The 7,217-nt window shown below is 36.4% G+C and overlaps 1 pseudogene; it reads left to right on the top strand.

Moving 5' to 3' along the window:
- The first annotated feature begins 731 nt into the window (after positions 1-731).
- Positions 732-3,959, top strand: LOC128314557 (39S ribosomal protein L42, mitochondrial-like; annotated as a pseudogene).
- The last annotated feature ends 3,258 nt before the right edge of the window (positions 3,960-7,217 follow it).

The following is a 7,217-nucleotide window of genomic DNA, read 5'->3' as shown; positions in this document are numbered from 1 at the left end:
CACAATATGACTTCCTCTCCCCAGTATCACTTCATTTTAAGAGTTGCAAGGTCAGTCCCTGAACAGAGGAATTTCCTTGTGGAGTAGTCTACATTGAGTCTGTAGTGTCCAAGCTATACCCATGGGCTAACTTCCCTGCTCTTTTTTTAAAAGTTACCTAGGGGCACCTAGGTGCTAGATGGCTCAGTTGGTTGAGCATCCAACTGTTGATTCCAGCTCAGGTCATGATTTTGTGGTTAGTGAGTTCTGGCCTCACATCAGGCTCTGGGCTGAAAGCATGGAACCTGCTTGGGATTCTCTTTCTCTCTGTCTCTCTGTCCCTCCCCTGCTTGCTCTATCACTCTCAAATAAAAAACTTAAAAAAAAATAAAAAGATAAAGTCACCTGGAGTGATGCAGATTGGAGATTAGACTTCTATTCTCCAGTACATATTAGCAGACAGACTAGCTGATAGCCCCAGGGGTGTACAAGCTCACAGAAAAAAAATAACTAGGTTCCCAGAGAGTTCATGAAAGACAGATAATGAAACATTATATACCATACAAGTAAGAAACATGGGACAAATAAGTCAAGAATTTAAAAGAAGCACACTAAAGATCTTCAAAGAGATAAGGGGGTTGTGTTTGTTTCCCATTGCTGCCGTAACAGCAATTTAATTACAATTAAAATTATAGCAAACTTGGTAATAAAAATATGTATGTATTTTCTTAACATACATACATAATAAATATGTATGTATTTTCTTAACATATATCAGAGTCAAAGTGGGTCTGATGGGGTTAAAAATCAAGGTATCATCAAGGCTGGTTCCTTCTGGAGGCTCCAAGGAAAAAACTTGCTTTTCTTTTCCAGTTTCTGAAGCCCACTTACATTGCATGGCATATGGTTCCTTCTTTGCTCAGTTTTCAAAGCCAGCAGTATAGCATCTCTCTTTTCTAACTTCCTACTTGCCTCTTACAAGAATCTTGTGATTACACTGAGCCCACCTGGATAATCCAAGATAATATAATATCCCCATGTCAAAATATTTAAGTTAACCACAACTGCAAAATTCTTTTTGCCATGTGTACTGAGGTGAATAGTGTCCTCCAACAGGATACGTTCAGATCCTGACCTCCAGTAACTGTGAGTGTGACTTTACTTGAAAACAGGATCTTTTCAGATATTATCAAGTTAAAATGAAGTCATACTGAATTAGAGTCAGCCCTAATCCAGTGACTGGTGTCCTTCTAAGAAGAGGGAAATTTTAACACAGACACACACAGAGGAATGCCAATTGATTATATTGGTATATTAGAGTGATATGTCTTGAAATCAAGGAATTCCAAGGATTACAGGCAACACCAAAAACTAAGAGAAAGGCATAGAACAGATTCTCTCCTAGACCCTTCAGAGGGAGCATGCCCTGCCAACACCTTGATTTTAGATATCTAGCTTCCAGGACTGTAAGAAAATACATTTCTGTTGTTTTAATCCATGCAGTTTGTGGTACTTTGTTATGGCATCCTTAGGAAATTAATATACCATGTAAGGTAACATATTCACAGGTTCTAGGGGCTAGAATATGGACATCTTTAGGAGAGCTAATATTCAGCCTACCACAGGAGTATGTTAGTAACACAAATTAACAACAACGAAACCAAAAAGAACCAAGTTGAGAATATTGGATATGAAAAAGAGTTGACATAAAGAACTAATTAGATGGAATAAATAGCAGGGTAACAAGAGCCAAAGACTGAGTTTGTGAATGGGAAAATTGGTCAGGAAATCTTTCAGAAGAAGCAGTAAATAATGAAGGAAAGGATATAGAGAATAAAAGTGCCCAAATTGGGATAACAGGATATCCCAGAAGGGGCAGAAGGAACAGAGAGGGCAAAATAATTATGGTAAATATCTCAGAATTAAAGAAAGATGTAAGCTTTCAGGTTAAAAAGGACTAAAGGTTGCCATGCAGAATAGGTATTGAAAAACCTATGCTTAGACACATTGTATCAAAAGTTAACTGTATTGGTGCACCTGGATGGTGCAGTAGGTTAAGCATCTGACTCTTGATCTTGGCTCAGGTCATGATCTCACAGTTTGTGAGTTGGAGCTCAGCATCGGACTCTGTGCTGATGGCATGGAGTCTGCTTGAGATTCTGTCTCTCCTTCTCTCTGCCCCTCCTCTGCTTGTGCACATTCTCTCTCTCTCTCTCTTTCCCAAAATTATAAATAAGCTTAAAAAATTAACTGTATTAATAAAGAGAAAACTCTAAAAGGCCACAGAAGAAGAACAGATCAACTAGAATAGTAATTGGACTGACATTAGAATTCTCAGCATAAGTGCTGTAGGTATGTATCAGAGAAGAAAACTTGATGGAATTAATGGAAAGAAAGGACAAAAAAGATAAATGGGGAGAGTAAAATCACTGGAAATTATGAAAAAGTAGTCCTAATATAATAATTGTTTTAATAAATGTGAATGGTCATCTCACCAGTTAAAATATGGAAGTTTAGATGATATTTTAAAAAATAAAATGCAAAAAATCAACGGTGCACTATTTAGATTCAAATCAGGCAAAAAGACACAGGAAATTTGAAAATAAAAGGATACAAACTGATATTGGCCATTATAAACCAAAAGAGAGAGGCCATCTTAATATCTGACTCCAGTTATGTCAGAGCAAAAAATGTTATATGGGGAAAAAGGGTGATGGTGACACATACTGGTAAAATAATAGAGCAAGGAGGTATAACCATCATGAATGCATATGCTTTAACAGTATAACATCAAACTATACAAAGCTGCAATAGCATAATGGCAGAGAGAAATAGTTGTATCAATATATGTTGCAAGAGATTTTAACCTGCTTTCATCAGAAATTGATAAATAAATCAAACACTAAAAAAAAATAAATGAAACACTAATAGAGATGTAAAAGAACTGAGTAATGTAATAAGGAAGCTTGAACTATTTTATGTATATATATAGACATGTATGTGTATGTATATACATACACATGTGTATATATATACATACACATGTGTATATACACATACGTGTGTGTATATGTGAGTTTGTATGTGTTTGTGTATTCCCCACATGGAAAATTTACTACACCATAAACACAGTCTTAAATTCCAAAGAATCAATATCATGTATGCTGTATTCTCTGACCATAATCAATTAACACTAGAAATTTTAAACAGGAAAATAAGCATAGTTTACATAATCCTAAATGTCAGGTTTTATATTAATAAATAATCCTTGGATTAAAAGGAGATTATGAGGATTGAGGTAAGATGGCGGGCTTATGATGAGTGACTGTCAGGGATGAAAATAGGTATGCCTGGAAGCAGAATTTAAAAGCAGTTTCTCTTCAGACCATCTTCTTTCATACCACCTGATAAGCATCTTGAGTCACCATGGTATTAGCAGCAGTAAAACGGGAGATATCGAACAGAACTATCTGGAAACATTTATTTCCAATTCAAAACATGGCTTTATATTGTGTTTGTCATAAACCTACGTGTTCTCCTCTTCCAGATGACCATGATTGCAAATAGAGTTTGCTTTGACATCTGATGACAGGACGACAGTATGCTACTACCCTTCTGTGGACATTCCGTATGAACATACAAAACCTACCCCACGGCCAGATCCTGTGCATAATAATGAAGAAACACATGATCAAGTGCTGAAAACCAGATTACAAGGAAAAAATGAACACTTTGAGCAGGAACCTATGATAGAACAACGTAGCAAAATGTTCTTTACTAAGCATCGTTTGTGTCCTCGTGGACAGTATCATAGACATTGTAGGAAACTGGATCCTCCAAAAGACAGATGATATTGAGGTTTTCAGGAATCAAAGGGATGTTATCTTGTGTCTTATTTGCCATATGAGGAAATGCAATTGAGTATATTCACTGTTATGTAGCAAAACAATAATAAAATGTCTTTTTATATATTAAAAAAAGGGGGGGGATCATGAAAGGAATTACAAAGTTTTAGGACTTAAACAACAATAAAACCTCACAAGTTACTGTTTGTAAGACACAGCTAACATAGTCCTTTGATGGAAATGTGTAGTTTCAAGTAAATTTACCAGAACACAGAAAGGTTGAAAACAAATAGGCTAAACATTCAGTTGAAGGAGTTGAAAATGTAGCAGAGAGAATACAAAGAAGCCAACTGAAAGAAACAAGGAAGAAGAATTAACAACATTAAAAAAGAAATTAATAAAATGAAGAAATAAAAATAATAAAAATATGCGGCACCTGGGTGGCCCAGTTTGTTGAGTGTACGATGCTTGATTTCAACTCAGGTCATGATCCCAGGGTCATGGGATCAAGTCCTGCATTGTGCTGAGCCTGGAACCTACTTAAGATGATCTCTCTCTGCCCCTCTTCCCTGCTTGTGCTCTCTAAAATAAAAAAAATGAAAATAAAAATATCAACAAAACTAAAGCTCTCTAGCAAGATCAAGCAAGAAAATGAAAAAGAATGAAAACAGAAACTTGCAATGAAAAAGAAAAATAGCTACAGATATAACAGATTTTAAGTAAAAAATATTATGAGTAACTATGTCAGAATATACTTGGTAATCACAAGATCTTAGCATAAACTACTTGGAAAAATACAAAGGGCCCAAATTAGAAAAATTGAATAGGTCAATAAGCAGTAGAGACATTTAATGGTTGTAAAAGACCTCCCTGCCACCAAAACTTTGTAGCCCTTGGTCTCTTTCACATGGAATTTCTACTAAATTTTCAAGGACATATTAATCTTACAATTTTTTTTTCCAGAAAAGAAGCAGTTCAGCTTATTTAATGAGATTAGTGCAATCTTGATTCCAGTATCAGATAAAAGCAATAAAAATATTATAAGCCAGTTTCACTCGTGGATGCATGTTCCAGTATTCTAAATTAAATATTAGCTATAGAAACATTTGATAATTAAAAATTAATTCATTGTTCAGATCAAGTTCTCCTAGGAATGTACTGAAGTCTCAGCATAAAAAAATATGTCAAGGGAATTCACCATATTAATAGACAAAAAAAGTGACTAAATTGATGCAGAGAAAGCATTTGATAAATGTAAACACTTATTTGTTGAATAATATGCACCAGGATATGTTAAAATCTAGAGGAACTATGCTAATGTAATATGTTCCAGGAATCTAGGACAAGCTTAGAGTTTGTTATGGCTTGGTCTCATCATTTAATTCTCTGTACTTTTATTGAAGTTGTTCTTCTATTCCCAGAGGTCCATTAAGGAAGGCAGTAAGAATTTTGCTGAAGCATAAAATGACTGGGCAGAAAGTGGTCAAAACAGAGGATAGGTTTTAGCTGCAGCTTTTCAAATAGCCTAGGGCAGGGTGGGATGAGAACCAGGGAAATCAATACAAAGATGACTGTAAGCCAACACTAGTTGCCTAGCCAAGTTTACTCGTTCATTTCCTAAACAATAACTTTTAATTTTTGCTCTTATAAAAATAGTAGAACTTTGGGGGAAAAAGATCCTACTATTTCAGTAGGAAGAATATTGTATTTCCTGGCCACAATGTCTGTTAACATTTTGGTGGATAGCCAAATATATATAATATGAAGGAGGAAGAAAAATCCATAACCAGAGAACATTTTTTTTTGAAATTATTGCCACCAGCATTGTTTTTACATTTTTTTTTTACATTTTTTTTTTTTTTGAGAGAGAGAGAGAGAGAGAGAGAACAAGTTGGGGAGGGGCAGAGAGAGGAGACACAGAATCTGAGGCAGGCTCCAGGCTCTGAGCCATCAGCACAGAGCCTGATGCAGGGCTTGAACTCACAAACTGTGAGATCATGACCTGAGCTGAAGTCAGATGCTTAACTGACTGAGCCACCAGGTGCCCCTTGCCACCAGCATTTAAACTCACAGTTTTTCTTCTCCGTAGTGCATGCTGTTTCTTGTTTGGGGATCACAGATTCAAATGACTGTAGTGGCCAGACATGTTTGAAGAGACAAGTTAAAAAGGGTGGCTTGATTGTGTGTTCTAGAAAAAGTGTGATGGTCCAAGGACATTTAAGACAAAGCACGTCTGTAGGTCACCAGTTTGCAATCCCCACTTGGCTTACAACTCTTACCCTCATAGCATGTACTACGTAGCTGGGGAAAAAGATAAGACATTTTACATGTGAGAGGAGTATTTGGCAAGAGATAATCCAGTCGTATACTATGTGGTATTATTTATATGATCCATAAGTATACAGAGGATGGGGTTTTGTTATATCATCATCATTTGTCTTGCTTTTTAGTTTACAAAGTGTTATTAAAATCTTCACTCTATTGTTTCTCACAGAAACCTTGGATGGAAAGTAGGAAAAATGTTGCCCATGTTTTACATATGCGGAAGTTCAGTATCAGAGTTCTTGAGCAATTTACCCTTATTCTCATAGATATTAAATGACAGAACTAATATTCACAGTCTTTGTGCTGGGATATTGCAGTGAGCATCTGTGGGACTAGTTATGTCTTTCACTTGTCACAATGTCCCTTTGAACATTCTACACGGTACCTGTGAAGGAGCCATGTTACAAGTTGACTTCAGCCCTTGGTCAAGCTGGCAAATGAGTTTCATCCCTAGAATGTGGGTACTCAGGACAAAGTGATGGCATAGTCTCTCCAGAGGGAAAGAAGCTGTGATAGGTAAACCTTTATAACTCTTGGCACCCTATCAGATGATGCAATCTATGGTTTGGGGAACAGAAGAAACTGTCCTTAGAGAAATAAGGGACAAAAACCATACATTTAACAGTAAGCAGAGGCAAGAGATGGAGTCAGAAATTCTATGGCATTCTGGCCCCTGTTTCTAATGACACCCAAGGGCCACCTGCATTCGTATCCTTCCCACAGTTTAAATGCCTAACTTTTGGGCCCCCTGGGTGGCTCAGTTGGTTAAACGTCCGACCTTGGCTCAGGTCATGGTCTTGCAGCTCATGGACTCTATGCTGACAGCTCGGATTCTGTGTCTCCCTCTCTCTCTCTCTCTCTCTCTCTCTCTCTGCCCCTCCCCCGCTTGTGTTCTATCTCTGTCTCAAAAATAAATAAACTTAAAAAAAATAAATGCTCAACTTTTCCTTAGATTATACATATTTTAACTAATTTTTTAATTTTAATTCCAGTATAGTTAAAATTAATTGTTGTATTATTTTTAGGGGAACAATATATTGTAATATGGATATTCTATACATTACTCGG

This window comes from Acinonyx jubatus, chromosome B1 (genome assembly GCF_027475565.1).
Source record: "Acinonyx jubatus isolate Ajub_Pintada_27869175 chromosome B1, VMU_Ajub_asm_v1.0, whole genome shotgun sequence".
Lineage (NCBI taxonomy): Eukaryota > Metazoa > Chordata > Mammalia > Carnivora > Felidae > Acinonyx > Acinonyx jubatus.
The sequence above is the reverse complement of the archived record's forward strand: the minus strand, read 5'-3'. Positions and strand labels throughout refer to the sequence as shown.